Below are 22,704 nucleotides of genomic sequence, written 5' to 3'. Positions count from 1 at the left end.
TTTTCCTTTATATACCATATGAGTAATTCCATTCTCAATTGGTTTCTTAAAAGGTGTCTTTGTAGAAAATTTGTTTACATAACTCTTAGGTAGAAATATCTCGTCCTTACCAGTTAGATACAGAGCTATTTTCGATCCATACGACGTCTTTTTCAGCTCACACCCAGTGATCTTATACTCAAATCCAGTACATAGATTTTCAATTTTTGTATAGCCAATGAAAGGCGTCAATTCATTAAGGGTCTCAAGAAGTCCTATAAAATTCAACCGAATTAGTTGAAAATGTGTTTTCTTTTTGTATATATACTCATACCATTCTTAAGAAACGAGAGATTGGATTTGTTATGTTGTAGTACCTAACCGTCGTATACTAATTCATTTACTCAAAATGACATGGTCTTTTCTACTGATTCAAGACTAAAAATATTACTATCAATGCATGAACAGTGAGAGAGATAGCTACACAAATTAATTATATATAATTATATATATAAATTAGTAAATGTCCCCTGGCAGCAATTGAAGTGTCGGCAGCAGAAGGGGTGTGCCGGGCAGGTCAGCGTAGCGGTCTTCCTTCTTGGCTGGGAAGTACGTAGGGAATTAATCAGTCCCGCGCAGCAGTCAATGTGCCGGGCAAGTCAGCCTAGCGGTCTTCCTTCTTAGTTAGGAATTATGTAGGGGGAACTACCTCCGTTATCATTGGCCCTTAAGGCCAATAATAAAAAATGTGTAACGGCTGAGCCGGAATTCAAATTCAAGAGCGATGGCTCTGTCTTTATTGAGATATCAAAATGAACTGAACTTAAAGCTAACATAAAAAAGGGCTCATAGCGGCCACTCCAATGGGTAGTGCTTGCCGGCTATGCACGGGCTTCCGGCCTGACGCTGGGTCAGCAATTTGGCCGGAGCGAGCTTTCGTACGATCGGTCATTGCCGTCGCCCTGTTAACTTAGTTAACTACTCTCCCCTCAGGATTAAGGCCGCCCTCGCCGACCCTTTTTGGGCGATCATATCTGCTATCTGGGCCGTAGCTCTCCTGGCCTGGATGACTCGCCGATAGGTGAAACCGACGCAGATCAACGCGCAGCATATTGCTGCGAACACGAATGAAACTCTTAAAAATGTATTAAAAATAGTAATACGGTTGAATTATTCGTAAAATTTCATGGAGATATATTTAATCAAAACAAACTGCTTGTTAATAATGTTTATTTAAGAATTAATTTCAATATTGAAAAAACAGCATTTTATTTAATGGAAACCGACACTGAATCAAATTTAAAGATACTAGAAACACAACTTTTTATGAATCACATAACAATTAACCCCAGTATTTTATTGGCTCTTCGTCATGTTTTACAAACAAAAAATGCTCTATACCCATTCAGCAAAGTCGAAGTCAAATCTTTTACAATTTATCCGGTCATTATTGCCTGATGTATGGTCTTTTTAAAAGTAAAAAGAAAACACTAAACTGTTTTTTAAAAAATTTCAAGAAAAATTACTTTTTATATAATGATAAATTAATACTACAAACGTTTAAGAACGTTGATATTCTCCCCGACTCTCTTGATGTGAAGGTATGGAAGACTGAGGATATTGTACTCCATAGTAATATTCAGGGAGGGCGAGCTGGCTACTCCTGGGACCCTCTTCTGGGCCCTGTCATTGTTGACATATCGGGTTTCATTAACCATGGCACTCTCAGTAAAGGTAATGAGATGCGTGCCTCGTACATAGATGTAAGTGCCATTCACACTCACACGTGCCGGACGATCGTTTACAATTATGATGCCTTCATCTACGTGAGAAATTGGATGTAGATCGCTGTGCTGGATGTCACAGTGCGCTATGCCTCCAGCGTGGAGCTCTTGCGCGCACGACCGTCTTAACGCCAGCTGGCAAAATGTGGCTCCAGGTGTTGTGGAGCAATTGTTGACCGCGTGAATTGCTCCAATCAGCTATTATTTTGTCCTCCAGCCTGAGCATCTTGTCATGATGGGACACGGGAAAACAGTGATTTTAATACATGACGATTTGATTATTGGAAATTTGATGACAAAATACAAAAGGTTATCGGACTGTAATATTTTAACGGAAGCAACGGAAAATAAGTCTTTGATATGGGTATCTGTGGGCTCTTCTATCCATATATCTTCTAGGTCTGCATGATCTAGTATACTAGGGCTCACAATGTTGGTCTTAGCTAGAGCTATCGCTAGTAATAAGTTTTGCAGCTCCATACTAATCATTCTATTTCGGGATAATAACATCTCATAAAGATGCCCCGTGTCAACTTGGGTTCCCTTGGCTGACCTCAGAAGTTGGTTGACGGTGGTAGTAATATTATTAATTTGGTCTTGTACTTTACTATTGATGTTTATCTGCCTATTGTTTGCATTTATAAACTGAAATTTATTAAATTTAATTTTTTCGAAATCCTCTGCATCTGGCGTTCCCGCCACTACCTTTAACGCTGCTCCTATAAAATCCAATCTTCTAGCTACTATGTGGTGGATGCTTAACGAGTCGAGCAGGTCACGCAGATGAGCGACATCGCCACTTAAAAGTTTCTGCATGTGTGACTGGGGAAACATGCTGGTCATGCCATCCGTTTCGTCCACCACACGCCTATATTCTGAGAGATTCGCCGAGTGTGTAACGAACGCGAATTCTTCCCAAACTAGAATTCTACCATCATGATGGGAATATATTTGGCCTGCGGGTAGTCCGAGACGTGCCCCGATGTTACGGTAAGCAGGACTAACAGGGATACGAATGCGAACCTGTAATATTGAATGTATTTTAGTGTTTGTTTAAAATATTGTAGCCCACCACCAAAGCATACAGAAAAAAGCACAATTATAACAAAAACTTATAGCAATTGGATGGGGGTGAGAAAATATGGAAAAAAACTTATACCAAGTGGCTAGGTGTAAGCATTAGAAAAAATGAATTATTATCTAATGTTGTCCTTGTGGACCACCCTCCCCTTAATGAGGACCGTGGTCCCCAGGTCCGCTTCAACAGCTTTTTCCTCACACAGTGGTAGGCATAAGAGGCGTATCACTGTTAATGATATAACTGGGAATTATCTCCAATTAAGGAAGTCTGGTGATCAAGTAAAAGCTGCTAATTTTTTTCTTTTAATGGTTCATCTTCAATGTCATACTCTATATATAAGCTATTTGAATATAAAAATACTAAAAAATTAAATAAAATTAAAATTCAAAATACAAATAGTATTACATAAATTTTTAAACCATTATTATGTATTAAAAATAAAGTTTTTGAATAATCAGTTAATTTTTGATATAAATGTTGACCTCCAAAATATTCTGATCAATCTTGATCAAAACTTTTTACCACTAACTGACCATAATTTAATGGATAAGAAATTATTCCATAAGTTCTAATATATGGTATAAATCATATTGACCCAAGAAAAACAACTAAATTATAATTTAATAAAGATTTATTTAAAGTATATAAATTTCTTATCGAAATTAAATAACCTGATAAACCTCCAAAAATACATACAAATAACGTTAATAATCTTAAATAAAAAGGTAAACAAATTATATAAGGAATAGGAAAAATTAACCAATTTAATATTCTCCCTCCAATAATTCTTATAATTAATAAACCTAACATCCCTCGAAGTATAATTCAACTTTCATCATTTAACATATTTAAACTTCCACAATTTAAATCACCAGTTAAAGAATAATAAACTAATCGAAAAGAATAACTAACAGTTAAACCTGTGGAAAAAAAATATACAAAAAATGAAAATATATTAATATTTCTAATTCTAACAATTTCTAAAATTATATCCTTAGAATAAAATCCAGCTAAAAAAGGTATTCCACATAAAGCTAAATTAGAAACATTAAAACAAGCAGACGTTAAGGGTATGTGAATTCTTAATCCTCCTATTAAACGAATATCTTGAGAATTATTTATATTATGAATAATAGCTCCAGCACATATAAATAATAAAGCCTTAAATAAAGCATGAGTTAATAAATGAAATATAGCTAATTTATAAAACCCTATAGATAAAATTCTTATTATTAAACCTAATTGTCTTAAAGTAGATAAAGCAATAATTTTCTTTAAATCAAATTCAAAATTAGCTCCCAATCCAGCTATAAATATAGTTAAACCTGATAATAAAAGTAAGAATTGACCTAATCAAGAAGTTCTTAAAATAATATTAAACCGAATCAATAAATAAAGTCCAGCTGTTACTAAAGTTGATGAATGAACCAAAGCAGATACAGGAGTAGGAGCTGCTATAGCAGCTGGTAACCAAGAAGAAAAAGGAATTTGTGCTCTTTTAGTTATAGCAGCTAACATTACTAAACTTCCAATTATCAATATTTCAAATTCATTTTGTATAACTTCTAAATAAAAAATATAATTTCATCTTCCATAATTTAATATTCAAGCAATAGCTAAAAGAAGAGCTACATCCCCAATTCGATTAGACAAAGCAGTTAATATACCGGCATTATAAGATTTGATATTTTGAAAATAAATAACTAAACAATAAGAAACTAATCCAAAACCATCTCATCCTAATAAAATTCTAATTAAATTAGGACTAATAATTAATAATATTATTGATAAAACAAATATTAATACTAGTATAATAAATCGATTAATATTTTCATCTCTTTTTATATATTCCTTTCTATAAAAATTACTAATGAAGCAATTATTAAAACAAAAGATATAAATAATAAACTTATTCAATCAAATAAAAAAGTTATTACAATTCTTATAGAATTTAAACAACTTCTCATTCAATAAAATAAACTATATTATTTAGTAAAAAATATAATCTTAATAAAAAACATGATAAACTAATAGAAATTAAATTAACAAATCTAATTCTACAAATTGATAAATATTTCACGATCTAAAATGAATTATTTCTTATCACTAACACCACAAATTAGTATTTTTATTAAACTATTTAAATATAATCATAATATAGATGATTCTCTTTTTAAAATTAATAAATTTAAAGGTAATCAATGTAATAATATAAACAAATATTCTCGAATTTTACCTCCTCTAAAAGAATAAACTCCAGAAAATAATTTTCCATGTTGACTAAAAGAATATAAATATAAAGTATAAGCAGCTCTAAAAAATGATAAAAATGATAATATAATTATTGAAATTCATGATCAAGAAACAATTCTATTTAACAAAGAAATTTCTCCTAATAAATTTAATGTGGGCGGAGCAGCTATATTAGCTGATCTTAATAAAAATCATTATAAAGTTATAGCAGGTATAAAATTCAATAAACCCTTATTAATTAATATACTACGACTTCCTAAACGTTCATAAGAAACATTAGCTAAACAAAATAATCCAGAAGAACATAGACCATGAGCAGTTATTAAAGTATATGAACCGCATAATCCTCAATAAGTTATTGTTAATAAACCTGCTAAAACAATTCCTATATGAGCAACAGAAGAATAAGCAATTAATGCCTTTAAATCTGTTTGACGCAAACATACTAATCTCACTAATACCCCTCCTACTAATCTAATTCTAATTCAAATAAAACTGTATTTTAAATTTATTAATTGTAAAAAAGAAATAACTCGTAATAACCCATAACCTCCTAATTTTAATATAATCCCAGCCAAAATTATAGAACCAGAAACTGGTGCTTCAACATGAGCTTTTGGCAATCATAAATGAACTAAAAACATTGGTATTTTCACTAAAAAAGCGCATAATAAACAAAAATATAATAAATCATAATTAAATATAAAATTACTTATTAAATAAAAATTTATTGAACCTGTTTTATGTTTTGTTTAAAAATACCAATTAATATAAAAATGAAACTAATAATGTATAAAACAATAAATAAACACCCGCTTGTAAACGCTCAGGTTGATGCCCTCATCCTAAAATTAAAAATAATGTAGGAATTAATCTTCTTTCAAAAAATAAATAAAATATAAATAAACTTATTCTTCTAAATGTTAAGACTAACAACAACAATAAAATTACAATATTTAATAAAAATAAATTTTTATAATTATTATATTTATTAACTCTTTCTCTTGCTAATAATATTAAAGAACAAATTCATAATCTTAATAATACTAACCCATAAGAAGGTATATCACAACCTAAAAAATAAGAAATTTCTGATCAATAATTTATAAAATTATTTATTAATAAAAAAATAAATCTAATAAAAAATAATATAATTTGAACCATTCAATATATATTATTAATAAATCAAACAGGAGTTAAAAATAATAAAAAAAAAATAATAATTTTTAACATTATATAATTCTAAAAGATTGAAAATAATCATTTCCATGTGTACGAATTATAGAAACTAAAATAGATAAACATAAAGCTCCTTCACATACTCTAAAAGTTAAAAATATTATTCTAAAATAATTTTCATAATTTATCATATTTAAAATAAATAATATAAAAATTAATATTAAAACAATAAATTCTAAACTTAAAAGTATAGAAAGTAAATGTTTTCGATTAGAAACAAAACAAAATAAACCTAAAATAAATAAAATTATAGGTAAACTTCAATATAAAATTATAGTCATTAGTTTTAATAGTTTAACAAAAACATTGGTCTTGTTAATCAAAAATAAGATTTTTTCTTTTAAAACTTCAAGAGAAAAGAAATTTCTTTTTCATTAATCTCCAAAATTAATATTTTAAATAAACTACCTCTTGAAATTATTCAATTAATTTTATACTCTTTAATTATTACTACTTCTATTATTTTTTTAAATATAATCCATCCATTAGCTTTAGGATTAACTTTATTAATTCAAACAATTTTTGTTTGTTTAATTTCAGGTTTAATAACTAAAAGTTTTTGATATTCATAAATTTTATTTTTAATTTTTTTAGGGGGAATACTTCTTTTATTTATTTATGTTACTTCATTAGCTTCAGATTAAATATTAAATTATCAATTAAACTTACTTTATTTTCTGCTTTTATTTTATTTATTATACTAATTTTATCTTTTATTGTTGATAAAACTTCTATTTCATTATTTTTAATAAACAACGAAATAGAATCAATTATAAATATAAATTCATATTTAACAGAAAATTCTTTATCTTTAAATAAATTATATAATTTTCCTACTAATTTTATCACTATTTTATTAATAAATTATCTTTTAATTACTTTAATTGTAGTAGTAAAAATTACTAAATTATTTAAGGGACCTATTCGAATAATATCTTAATTAATGAATAAACCTTAACGACTTCCCACCCTTTATTTAAAATTGCTAATAATGCATTAGTAGATTTACCAGCTCCAATTAATATTTCAAGTTGATGAAATTTTGGATCTTTACCTGGTTTATGTTTAATTATTCAAATTTTAACAGGATTGTTTTTAGCAATACATTATACTGCAGATGTTAATTTAGCATTTTACAGAGTTAATCATATTTGCCGAGATGTTAATTATGGTTGATTATTACGAACTTTACACGCTAACGGTGCATCATTTTTTTTTTATTTGTATTTATTTACATGTAGGTCGAGGAATTTATTACGGATCATATTTATTTACTCCAACTTGATTAGTAGGAGTGATTATTTTATTTTTAGTTATAGGAACAGCCTTTATAGGGTATGTTTTACCTTGGGGACAAATATCATTTTGAGGAGCTACTGTAATTACAAATCTTTTATCCGCAATTCCTTATTTAGGAATAGATTTAGTTCAATGATTATGAGGAGGATTCGCTGTTGATAACGCTACTTTAACTCGATTTTTTACATTTCATTTTATTTTACCATTTATTGTTCTTGCTATAACAATAATTCATTTATTATTTTTACACCAACAGGGTCTAATAATCCTATTGGATTAAATTCTAATATTGATAAAATTCCTTTCCATCCTTATTTTACATTTAAGGATATTGTAGGTTTTATTGTAATAATTTTTATTTTAATTTCATTAGTATTAATTAGTCCTAATTTATTAGGAGACCCAGATAATTTTATGTTTTAATTTTTACGTTCAATTCCTAATAAATTATGAGGAGTTATTGCATTAGTTTTATCAATTGCAATTTTAATAATTTTACCTTTTTATAATTTAAGAAAATTCCGAGGAATTCAATTTTACCCAATTAATCAAATTTTATTTTGATCTATATTAGTTACAGTAATTTTATTAACATGAATTGGAGCACGACCAGTTGAAGAACCTTATGTATTAATTGGACAAATTTTAACTGTTATTTATTTTTTATATTATTTAATTAATCCATTAGTTACAAAATGATGAGATAATTTATTAAACTAATAGTTAATGAGCTTGAATAAGCATTTGTTTTGAAAACATAAGATAGAATTTAATTTTCTATTAACTTTACTAAAATAAATTCACTATAATAAAGAAAATAATAAAATTTTAAAACCAATAAAAAATAATAAATAATTTAAAGAAAATGATAAAAAACATTTTCATGCTAAATATATTAATTTATCATAACGAAATCGAGGTAAAGTCCCACGAGCTCAAATAAAAACAAAAGAAATAAAAGTTAATTTAACATAAAATAATAAATTAAAAACATCACATCCTAAAAAAATTACACAAAATAATATTCTTATAAATAAAATTCTTGCATATTCAGCTATAAAAATCAAAGCAAATCCTCCTCTTCTATATTCTACATTAAACCCAGAAACTAATTCTGATTCTCCTTCAGCAAAATCAATCGATTAGTTTCAGCTAAAGAAATAGTTTATCAAACTAAAGCTATAGGAAATAAAATAATTAAAAACCATATATAAATTTGATAATTAAAAAATAAATTATATTATATCTACCAATTAAAAAAATAAATGATAATAAAATTAAAGCCAATCTAACTTCATATGAAATAGTTTGAGCTACAGCTCGTAATCCTCCTAATAAAGCATAATTAGAATTTGAAGATCAACCAGCTACTATAACAGTATATACACCTAATCTTGTACAACATAAAAAAAATAAACCTCCTAAATTAAAAGAATACAATTTAACAAAAAAAGGTATACATATTCAAACAAATAAAGATAAAAATAAAGAAAAAATTGGAGAAATATAATATCTTAAATAATTAGATAATAATGGATAAGTTTATTCTTTTGTAAATAATTTAATTGCATCACAAAAAGGTTGAGGAATTCCTATTAAACCAACTTTATTAGGACCTTTACGAATTTGAATATAACCTAAAACTTTACGTTCTAATAAAGTTAAAAAAGCTACACTTACTAACACACAAATTACTAATAATAAACTTCCAATTAATGATAAAACAAATTCTATATAAAACAAGTAATATTTGTAAAATAATTTACATAAATAAATTCTAAATTTATTGCACTAATCTTCCAAAATAGTTTTATATTAATAATATTCATATTTAAAAATATAATTATTTTAATATTTGCACCTTTCTACTAAAATATTATAATTTTTTAAAGATAGAAACCAACCTGGCTTAAACCGGTTTGAACTCAGATCATGTAAGAATTTAAAAGTCGAACAGACTTAAAATTTGAACGGCTACACCCAAAATTATATCTTAATCCAACATCGAGGTCGCAATCTTTTTTATCTGTTATCCTTAAAGTAACTTAATTTTTTAATCATTATTAATGGATAAATTATTCATAAATTAATGTTTTTAAAAATTAAAAGTTTTTTAAATTTTAATATCACCCCAATAAAATATTTTAATTTATTAAAATTAAATTAATCTTAATATTTTAATTATAAACAAAATATAAAGATTTATAGGGTCTTCTCGTCTTTTAAATAAATTTTAGCTTTTTGACTAAAAAATAAAATTCTAAAAAAAATTTAAATGAAACAGTTAATATTTCGTCCAACCATTCATTCCAGCCTTCAATTAAAAGACTAATGATTATGCTACCTTTGCACAGTCAAAATACTGCGGCCATTTACAAAATTTCAGTGGGCAGGTTAGACTTTATATATAATTCAAAAAGACATGTTTTTCTTAAACTGGCGAACATTATTTTTGCCGAATTCTTTACTTAAACTTTTCATAAAAATTTATTTAAACAATATAATATACTAATTCTATGATTATTACTTAATTTTAAATATTAAAAAAATATTTTAATAAATAATTAAAATTTAATAAATAATTTAATTTATAAAATAAATTATAACACACTTTTTAATAATTGCTAATTCTAAGCATATATTTATCAAATTTATTTATTATTTTTAAAAATTTATTTTATAGCTTATCCCATAAAATATTAAAATTATAAATTATTTAATTAATAAAATTAAATAAATAAATTTATAATTTCTAAATTAAATTTATTTCTTAAAAAACTAGATACCTTTAAAAACGAATAACATTTCATTTCTAATATAATATTTTAAATAATTTTGTCACATTAACTTATATATTATAGTAACTCTTTTAAAATCGAGAAAAAAAATTTATTTTTTATTTAATAAACGCTGATACACAAGGTACAATAAATTAAATTTTCTTTTATAATAAAATTTTTTCAAATTATTTCAATTTTCTTTTACAATACTAATAAACTATTATTAAAATTATTTTTTCTTTAAACAATACTAAAACTTTTAAATTTATAGTTATTTCTAATATTTTCATTTAAATAATTTAAATTAATAAATAAAATCTAATCAATTTATATTGATTTGCACAAAAATCTTTTCAATGTAAATGAAATGCTTTACTTAATAAGCTTTAAATTGTCATTCTAGATACACTTTCCAGTACATCTACTATGTTACGACTTATCTTACCTTAATAATAAAAGCGACGGGCGATGTGTACATATTTTAGAGCTAAAATCAAATTATTAGTCTATATAATTTTACTACCAAATCCACTTTCAAAAATTTTTTCATAATTTTATCCATTTAAATAATTTTATTGTAACCCATTATTACTTAAATATAAGCTACACCTTGATCTGATATAAATTTTTATTAAAATTATTGAATATTATTATTCTTATAAAATATTCTGATAACGACGTGGATTATCGATTACAAAACAGGTTCCTCTGGATAGACTAAAATACCGCCAACTTTTTTTAAGTTTCAAGAACATAACTATTACTACTTTAGCAATTAATTTACATTTTAAATAATAGGGTATCTAATCCTAGTTTTTTATTAAAATTTTTTAACTTCAATTATAATTATACAAAATAATTTAAATATAAAATTTTACTTAATATATTTAATTTTATTTTTAAAATTCAATTTAATTAATACTAAAAAAATTTATTTGTATTATTGGTATAACCGCGACTGCTGGCACCAATTTGGTCAATACTTTTTAATATTGCTATTTCTAAATTTCTTTAATTAATAATATTAATTACTGCGAATAAAATTTATATATTTATTTTTAAAATAAATATAAATTCACACAAAAATTTACATGTAAATCAAATTAATAACAAATTATTAAGCCAAAATAAAACTTTTAAATTATTTTTATAAAATATTTTAAAATTTTATTTTTATTTAATTATTATAAAAATATTAAAAAATAATAAATAAAAGATTATAAAATAAAATTTTTATTAATTTATAATTTAAATTTATAAAAATTTTTATTTTTGAAAAAAAATTACTACACAAAAAAAATAAAAATATCAAATATTTAAAAAAAAAAAATTAAAATTTAAAATTTTTAAAATGTTTTAAATTTTAATATAAATTTATTTTAAAATTAAAATTTTATAAATTTTAATTTTTTTGTTCAAAAATTACATAAAAAAATTTTTTTTTTATTAAAAATTTAATTTTTTAAAAAAATAATATAATTAAATTTCTTCATAAACGAAAAATAAAATTAAAAAATTTTGAAAATTTGTATTTTTTTCACACAAAAATTATTTTTTTTTCTAAAAATTTTAAAAAAAAAAAAGATTATCTAAAAAAAAACTATTTTAAACTAAATAAAAATAAAAAAAAAATAAAACTTTTTACATTTTTAAAAAAAAGATTTTTATTATTAAAATAATTAAAATTAGTTTATATTTATAAATAAACATACTATAAATAATATATATACATCAATTATTTAATAAAATTAAAATAAATTTATTAATAAAATTTTATATTTATATATAAATTTTATTTACAATATGTATATATATATATATATAATTTCTATACTAAATAATTTTTATCAATTATTTTTTTTTTGAAAAAAAATTACTACACAAAAAAAATTAAAACACCAAATATTTAAAAAAAAAAATTAAAATTTAAAGTTTAATATAAATTTATTATAATTTATAAAATTTAAAAAAAAAATTTTTTTTTTTCATTAAAAATTTAATTTTTCAAAAAAATAATATAATTAAATTTCTTCAAAACAAAAAAAAAATTAAAAAATTTTGAAAATTTGTATTTTTTTACACAAAAATTAATTATTTTTCTAAAATTTTTTTTTTTTTTTTAAATATTATCTAAAAAAAAAACTATTTTAAACTAAATAAAAATAAAAAAAAAATATAACTTTTTAAATTTTTTAAAAAAAGATTTTTATTATTAAAATAATTAAAATTAGTTTATATTTATAAATAAACATACTATAAATAATATATATATATATATATATATATATATATATATATATATATATATATATATATATATATATATATATATATATATATACATCAATTAATTAATAAAATTAAAATAAATTTATTAATACAATTTTATAAACAATTTATATAAATTTTAAATTTTTAAACTAACAAAATAATTTATAATTTTATAAAAAATATATATATATATATATATATAAATAATTTTTTTTAATCACTAAATCTGAAAAATTGGTCCCCTATAAAATATTTTAAAATTTAAATAAATTTTAATTAAAAAAATTAACATAATAATATATTTTTTTTTTACATTTTTATAAACTGTTTTTTTTTTTAAATATTTAATATTATAATAAATTTAATAAAAAAAAAAATTATTTTTATTATAATAATTATTAAATTTTTTTGTACACTAATTCAAGATTAATAGATAATCTTTATATATATAAATATTTAATATATTATTATATAGTTAACAATTTAAATAAAAAATTTCACAATCCAAAAATGGTAATATAAATGGTAAAAATAATCTATATTCAAATATTTATCTAATATTTCTTGGATTTATATAAATAATATAATAATTTAATTAATTATTATTGATTTATAAATTTATATATTGTTGATAATTTATATTACATATATATATATATATAGAAAAATTTAATTATTTAATTTAATTTAATATTTTTTAAAAAAATTTAACTAAAATGTATTATTCAATATAAAATAATAAATATTTTAAAATTGTAATTTTTTAAAAATTTAATAGTAAATAAATAAAAAAAAAAAAGGAGGATTTTTTATTATTAATGAATTGCCTGATAAAAAGGGTTAACTTGATAGGGTAAATTATGCAGTTTTTCTGCATTCATTGACTGATTTATATGTTGTTAGTTACAAAGATTTTTTATATTTAATAGAATTAAACTATTTCTAAAAGTATCAAAAACTTTTGTGAGTCATACACCAAAATATATTTATATTTATTATTTATAAAAAGATAAGCTAATTAAGCTACTGGGTTCATACCCCATTTATAAAGGTTATAATCGTTTTCTTTTTAATTTTTAATAACTCCTCAAAAATTTTATTTACTACAATTATAATTATTGGAACATTAATCACAGTTACGTCTAATTCCTGGTTAGGAGCTTGAATAGGTTTAGAAATTAATTTGTTATCTTTTATTCCCCTATTAAGAGATAATAATAATGTAATATCAGAAGCCTCTTTAAAATATTTTTTAACTCAAGCTTTAGCATCGACTGTATTGTTATTTTCTTCAATTTTATTAATATTGAAAAATAATATAAATAACGAAATTAATGAATCTTTTACATCAATAATTATTATATCAGCTTTACTATTAAAAAGTGGAGCCGCTCCTTTTCATTTTTGATTCCCTAATATAATAGAAGCATTAACATGAATAAATGCTTTAATATTAATAACTTGACAAAAAATTGCCCCATTAATACTAATTTCTTATTTAAATATTAAAAATTTATTATTAATTAGAGTAATTTTATCAGTAATTATTGGAGCTCTTGGAGGATTAAATCAAACTTCTTTACGAAAATTAATAGCTTTTTCTTCTATTAATCATTTAGGATGAATATTAAGATCATTAATAATTAGTGAATCTATTTGATTTATTTATTTTTTATTTTATTCATTTTTATCTTTTATTTTAACATTTATGTTCAATATTTTTAAATTATTTCATTTAAATCAATTATTTTCCTGATTTGTAAATAGAAAAATTTTAAAATTTTCATTATTTATAAATTTTTTATCATTAGGTGGATTACCTCCATTTTTAGGATTTTTACCTAAATGACTTGTAATCCAACAATTAACATTATGTAATCAATATTTTTTATTAACATTAATAATAATATCAACTTTAATTACATTATTTTTTTATCTTCGAATTTGTTAGTCAGCTTTTATATTAAATTATTTTGAAAATAATTGAGTCATAGAAATAAATATAAATAGTAGTAATACTAATTTATATTTAATTATAATTTTCTTTTCAATTTTTGGGTTATTCTTAATTTCTTTATTTTTTTTTATATTTGAAGGCTTTAAGTTAATAAAACTAATAGCCTTCAAAGCTGTAAATAGAGGGCATCCCTTTAAGCCTTAGTAAAATTTTACTCCTTCAAAATTGCAGTCATTATTGACTATAAGACCAATTTTAATGATTAAGAAGAATAACTCTTATAAATAGATTTACAATCTACCGCCTAAACTTCAGCCACTTAATCCAATCGCGACAATGATTATTTTCTACAAATCATAAGGATATTGGAACTTTATATTTTATTTTTGGAGCTTGAGCCGGAATAGTAGGAACATCTTTAAGAATTTTAATTCGAGCTGAATTAGGACATCCAGGAGCATTAATTGGGGATGGTCAAATTTATAATGTAATTGTTACTGCCCATGCTTTTATTATAATTTTTTTTATAGTGATACCTATTATAATTTGAGGGTTTGGAAATTGATTAGTACCATTAATATTAGGAGCTCCTGATATAGCATTTTCACGAATAAATAATATAAGATTTTGATTACTACCTCCTGCTCTTTCTTTATTATTAGTGAGAAGAATGGTAGAAAATGGAGCTGGAACAGGGTGAACGGTTTATCCACCTCTCTCTGCTGGAATTGCCCATGGTGGAGCTTCAGTTGATTTAGCAATTTTTTCTCTACATTTAGCCGAAATTTCTTCAATTTTAGGAGCTGTAATATAAGATTTTGATTACTACCTCCTGCTCTTTCTTTATTATTAGTGAGAAGAATGGTAGAAAATGGAGCTGGAACAGGGTGAACGGTTTATCCACCTCTCTCTGCTGGAATTGCTCATGGTGGAGCTTCAGTTGATTTAGCAATTTTTTCTCTACATTTAGCCGAAATTTCTTCAATTTTAGGAGCTGTAAATTTTATTACAACTGTAATTAATATACGATCAACCTTTATTTGTTTGATCAGTTGTTATTATTGCTTTATTACTTTTATTATCATTACCAGTATTAGCTGGAGCTATTACTATGTTATTAACAGACCGAAATTTAAATACTTCATTTTTTGACCCAGCCGGAGGAGGAGACCCAATTTTATACCAACATTTATTTTGATTTTTTGGACACCCTGAAGTATATATTTTAATTCTACCTGGATTTGGAATAATTTCTCATATTATTAGTCAAGAATCTGGTAAAAAGGAAACTTTCGGTACTTTAGGAATAATTTATGCTATACTTGCTATTGGATTATTAGGATTTATTGTATGAGCTCACCACATATTTACAGTAGGAACAGATGTAGATAGATAGATAGATAAATAAAGCCTGAGTTAATAAATGAAATATAGCTAATTTATAAAACCCTATAGATAAAAATTATTCAAATTCATTTTGTATAACTTCTAAATAAAAAATATAATTTCATCTTCCATAATTTAATATTCAAGCAATAGTTAAAAGAAGAGCTACATCCCCAATTCGATTAGACAAAGCAGTTAATATACCGGCATTATAAGATTTGATATTTTGAAAATAAATAACTAAACAATAAGAAACTAATCCTAAACCATCTCATCCTAATAAAATTCTAATTAAATTAGGACTAATAATTAATAATATTATTGATAAAACAAATATTAATACTAGTATAATAAATCGATTAATATTTTCATCTCTTCTTATATATTCCTTTCTATAAAAAATTACTAATGAAGCAATTATTAAAACAAAAGATATAAATAATAAACTTATTCAATCAAATAAAAAAGTTATTACAATTCTTATAGAATTTAAAGAAACAACTTCTCATTCAATAAAATAAACTATATTATTTAGTAAAAAATATAATCTTAATAAAAAACATGATAAACTAATAGAAATTAAATTAACAAATCTAATTCTACAAATTGATAAATATTTCACGATCTAAAATGAATTATTTCATATCACTAACACCACAAATTAGTATTTTTATTAAACTATTTAAATATAATCATAATATAGATGATTCTCTTTTTAAAATTAATAAATTTAAAGGTAATCAATGTAATAATATAAACAAATATTCTCGAATTTTACCTCCTCTAAAAGAATAAACTCCAGAAAATAATTTTCCATGTTGACTAAAAGAATATAAATATAAAGTATAAGCAGCTCTAAAAAATGATAAAAATGATAATATAATTATTGAAATTCATGATCAAGAAACAATTCTATTTAACAAAGAAATTTCTCCTAATAAATTTAATGTGGGCGGAGCAGCTATATTAGCTGATCTTAATAAAAATCATCATAAAGTTATAGCAGGTATAAAACTCAATAAACCCTTATTAATTAATATACTACGACTTCCTAAACGTTCATAAGAAACATTAGCTAAACAAAATAATCCAGAAGAACATAGACCATGAGCAATTATTAAAGTATATGAACCGCATAATCCTCAATAAGTTATTGTTAATAAACCTGCTAAAACAATTCCTATATGACCAACAGAAGAATAAGCAATTAATGCCTTTAAATCTGTTTGACGCAAACATACTTATCTCACTAATACCCCTCCTACTAATCTTATTCTAATTCAAATAAAACTGTATTTTAAATTTATTAATTGTAAAAAAGAAATAACTCGTAATAACCCATAACCTCCTAATTTTAATATAATCCCAGCCAAAATTATAGAACCAGAAACTGGTGCTTCAACATGAGCTTTTGGCAATCATAAATGAACTAAAAACATTGGTATTTTCACTAAAACAGCGCATAATAAACAAAAATATAATAAATCATAATTAAATATAAAATTATTTATTAAATAAAAATTTATTGAACCTGTTTTATGTTTTGTTTAAAAATACCAATTAATATAAAAATGAAACTAATAATGTATAAAACAATAAATAAACACCCGCTTGTAAACGCTCAGGTTGATACCCTCATCGTAAAATTAAAAATAATGTAGGAATTAATCTTCTTTCAAAAAATAAATAAAATATAAATAAACTTATTCTTCTAAATGTTAAGACAAACAACAACAATAAAATTACAATATTTAATAAAAATAAATTTTTATAATTATTATATTTATTAACTCTTTCTCTTGCTAATAATATTAAAGAATAAATTCATAATCTTAATAATACTAACCCATAAGAAAGTATATCACAACCTAAAAAATAAGAAATTTCTGATCAATAATTTATAAAATTATTTATTAATAAAAAAATAAATCTAATAAAAAATAATATAATTTGAACCATTCAATATATATTATTAATAAATCAAACAGGAGTTAAAAATAATAAAAAAAAATAATAATTTTTAACATTATATAATTCTAAAAGATTGAAAATAATCATTTCCATGTGTACGAATTATAGAAACTAAAATAGATAAACATAAAGCTCCTTCACATACTCTAAAAGTTAAAAATATTATTCTAAAATAATTTTCATAATTTATCATATTTAAATAAATAAATAATATAAAAATTAATATTAAAACAATAAATTCTAAACTTAAAAGTATAGAAAGTAAATGTTTTCGATTAGAAACAAAACAAAATAAACCTAAAATAAATAAAATTATAGGTAAACTTCAATATAAAATTATAGTCATTAGTTTTAATAGTTTAACAAAAACATTGGTCTTGTTAATCAAAAATAAGATTTTGTCTTTTAAAACTTCAAGAGAAAAGAAATTTCTTTTTCATTAATCTCCAAAATTAATATTTTAAATAAACTACCTCTTGAAATTATTCAATTAATTTTATACTCTTTAATTATTACTACTTCTATTATTTTTTTAAATATAATCCATCCATTAGCTTTAGGATTAACTTTATTAATTCAAACAATTTTTGTTTGTTTAATTTCAGGTTTAATAACTAAAAGTTTTTGATATTCATATATTTTATTTTTAATTTTTTTAGGGGGAATACTTGTTTTATTTATTTATGTTACTTCATTAGCTTCAGATTAAATATTAAATTATCAATTAAACTTACTTTATTTTCTGCTTTTATTTTATTTATTATACTAATTTTATCTTTTATTGTTGATAAAACTTCTATTTCATTATTTTTAATAAACAACGAAATAGAATCAATTATAAATATAAATTCATATTTAACAGAAAATTCTTTATCTTTAAATAAATTATATAATTTTCCTACTAATTTTATCACTATTTTATTAATAAATTATCTTTTAATTACTTTAATTGTAGTAGTAAAAATTACTAAATTATTTAAGGGACCTATTCGAATAATATATTAATTAATGAATAAACCTTTACGAACTTCCCACCCTTTATTTAAAATTGCTAATAATGCATTAGTAGATTTACCAGCTCCAATTAATATTTCAAGTTGATGAAATTTTGGATCTTTACCTGGTTTATGTTTAATTATTCAAATTTTAACAGGATTGTTTTTAGCAATACATTATACTGCAGATGTTAATTTAGCATTTTACAGAGTTAATCATATTTGCCGAGATGTTAATTATGGTTGATTATTACGAACTTTACACGCTAACGGTGCATCATTTTTTTTTATTTGTATTTATTTACATGTAGGTCGAGGAATTTATTACGGATCATATTTATTTACTCCAACTTGATTAGTAGGAGTGATTATTTTATTTTTAGTTATAGGAACAGCCTTTATAGGGTATGTTTTACCTTGGGGACAAATATCATTTTGAGGAGCTACTGTAATTACAAATCTTTTATCCGCAATTCCTTATTTAGGAATAGATTTAGTTCAATTATTATGAGGAGGATTCGCTGTTGATAACGCTACTTTAACTCGATTTTTTACATTTCATTTTATTTTACCATTTATTGTTCTTGCTATAACAATAATTCATTTATTATTTTTACACCAACAGGGTCTAATAATCCTATTGGATTAAATTCTAATATTGATAAAATTCCTTTCCATCCTTATTTTACATTTAAGGATATTGTAGGTTTTATTGTAATAATTTTTATTTTAATTTCATCAGTATTAATTAGTCCTAATTTATTAGGAGACCCAGATAATTTTATGTTTTAATTTTTACGTTCAATTCCTAATAAATTATGAGGAGTTATTGCATTAGTTTTATCAATTGCAATTTTAATAATTTTACCTTTTTATAATTTAAGAAAATTCCGAGGAATTCAATTTTACCCAATTAATCAAATTTTATTTTGATCTATATTAGTTACAGTAATTTTATTAACATGAATTGGAGCACGACCAGTTGAAGAACCTTATGTATTAATTGGACAAATTTTAACTGTTATTTATTTTTTATATTATTTAATTAATCCATTAGTTACAAAATGATGAGATAATTTATTAAACTAATAGTTAATGAGCTTGAATAAGCATTTGTTTTGAAAACATAAGATAGAATTTAATTTTCTATTAACTTTACTAAAATAAATTCACTATAATAAAGAAAATAATAAAATTTTAAAACCAATAAAAAATAATAAATAATTTAAAGAAAATGATAAAAAACATTTTCATGCTAAATATATTAATTTATCATAACGAAATCGAGGTAAAGTCCCACGAGCTCAAATAAAAACAAAAGAAATAAAAGTTAATTTAACATAAAATAATAAATTAAAAACATCACATCCTAAAAAAATTACACAAAATAATATTCTTATAAATAAAATTCTTGCATATTCAGCTATAAAAATCAAAGCAAATCCTCCTCTTCTATATTCTACATTAAACCCAGAAACTAATTCTGATTCTCCTTCAGCAAAATCAATCGATTAGTTTCAGCTAAAGAAATAGTTTATCAAACTAAAGCTATAGGAAATAAAATAATTAAAAACCATATATAAATTTGATAATTAAAAAATAAATTATATTATATCTACCAATTAAAAAAATAAATGATAATAAAATTAAAGCCAATCTAACTTCATATGAAATAGTTTGAGCTACAGCTCGTAATCCTCCTAATAAAGCATAATTAGAATTTGAAGATCAACCAGCTACTATAACAGTATATACACCTAATCTTGTACAACATAAAAAAAATAAACCTCCTAAATTAAAAGAATACAATTTAACAAAAAAAGGTATACATATTCAAACAAATAAAGATAAAAATAAAGAAAAAATTGGAGAAATATAATATCTTAAATAATTAGATAATAATGGATAAGTTTATTCTTTTGTAAATAATTTAATTGCATCACAAAAAGGTTGAGGAATTCCTATTAAACCAACTTTATTAGGACCTTTACGAATTTGAATATAACCTAAAACTTTACGTTCTAATAAAGTTAAAAAAGCTACACTTACTAACACACAAATTACTAATAATAAACTTCCAATTAATGATAAAACAAATTCTATATAAAACAAGTAATATTTGTAAAATAATTTACATAAATAAATTCTAAATTTATTGCACTAATCTTCCAAAATAGTTTTATATTAATAATATTCATATTTAAAAATATAATTATTTTAATATTTGCACCTTTCTACTAAAATATTATAATTTTTTAAAGATAGAAACCAACCTGGCTTAAACCGGTTTGAACTCAGATCATGTAAGAATTTAAAAGTCGAACAGACTTAAAATTTGAACGGCTACACCCAAAATTATATCTTAATCCAACATCGAGGTCGCAATCTTTTTTATCTGTTATCCTTAAAGTAACTTAATTTTTTAATCATTATTAATGGATAAATTATTCATAAATTAATGTTTTTAAAAATTAAAAGTTTTTTAAATTTTAATATCACCCCAATAAAATATTTTAATTTATTAAAATTAAATTAATCTTAATATTTTAATTATAAACAAAATATAAAGATTTATAGGGTCTTCTCGTCTTTTAAATAAATTTTAGCTTTTTGACTAAAAAATAAAATTCTAAAAAAAATTTAAATGAAACAGTTAATATTTCGTCCAACCATTCATTCCAGCCTTCAATTAAAAGACTAATGATTATGCTACCTTTGCACAGTCAAAATACTGCGGCCATTTAAAAAATTTCAGTGGGCAGGTTAGACTTTATATATAATTCAAAAAGACATGTTTTTCTTAAACTGGCGAACATTATTTTTGCCGAATTCTTTACTTAAACTTTTCATAAAAATTTATTTAAACAATATAATATACTAATTCTATGATTATTACTTAATTTTAAATATTAAAAAAATATTTTAATAAATAATTAAAATTTAATAAATAATTTAATTTATAAAATAAATTATAACACACTTTTTAATAATTGCTAATTCTAAGCATATATTTATCAAATTTATTTATTATTTTTAAAAATTTATTTTATAGCTTATCCCATAAAATATTAAAATTATAAATTATTTAATTAAAATTAAATAAATAAATTTATAATTTCTAAATTAAATTTATTTCTTAAAAAACTAGATACCTTTAAAAACGAATAACATTTCATTTCTAATATAATATTTTAAATAATTTTGTCACATTAACTTATATATTATAGTAACTCTTTTAAAATCGAGAAAAAAAATTTATTTTTTATTTAATAAACGCTGATACACAAGGTACAATAAATTAAATTTTCTTTTATAATAAAATTTTTTCAAATTATTTCAATTTTCTTTTACAATACTAATAAACTATTATTAAAATTATTTTTTCTTTAAACAATACTAAAACTTTTAAATTTATAGTTATTTCTAATATTTTCATTTAAATAATTTAAATTAATAAATAAAATCTAATCAATTTATATTGATTTGCACAAAAATCTTTTCAATGTAAATGAAATGCTTTACTTAATAAGCTTTAAATTGTCATTCTAGATACACTTTCCAGTACATCTACTATGTTACGACTTATCTTACCTTAATAATAAAAGCGACGGGCGATGTGTACATATTTTAGAGCTAAAATCAAATTATTAGTCTATATAATTTTACTACCAAATCCACTTTCAAAAATTTTTTCATAATTTTATCCATT

The 22,704-nt window shown here is 22.3% G+C and overlaps 4 pseudogenes; 1 reads left to right on the top strand and 3 right to left on the bottom strand.

Annotated features, from left to right (window-relative positions):
* Positions 1-3,583: 3,583 nt before the first annotated feature.
* Positions 3,584-4,561, bottom strand: LOC122819116 (NADH-ubiquinone oxidoreductase chain 5-like; annotated as a pseudogene).
* Positions 4,562-4,989: 428 nt separating this feature from the next.
* On the bottom strand, positions 4,990-7,700 carry LOC127010750 (NADH-ubiquinone oxidoreductase chain 4-like; annotated as a pseudogene).
* Positions 7,701-9,966: 2,266 nt separating this feature from the next.
* On the top strand, positions 9,967-14,864 carry LOC122819101 (NADH-ubiquinone oxidoreductase chain 2-like; annotated as a pseudogene).
* A 5,299-nt stretch (positions 14,865-20,163) lies between these two features.
* On the bottom strand, positions 20,164-22,619 carry LOC122819103 (NADH-ubiquinone oxidoreductase chain 1-like; annotated as a pseudogene).
* Positions 22,620-22,704: the final 85 nt, after the last annotated feature.

This window comes from Drosophila biarmipes, chromosome 2L (genome assembly GCF_025231255.1).
Source record: "Drosophila biarmipes strain raj3 chromosome 2L, RU_DBia_V1.1, whole genome shotgun sequence".
NCBI classification, from domain to species: Eukaryota; Metazoa; Arthropoda; class Insecta; order Diptera; family Drosophilidae; genus Drosophila; species Drosophila biarmipes.
Note: the sequence above shows the minus strand (reverse complement) of the source record. Positions and strands in the feature narration are given on the sequence as shown.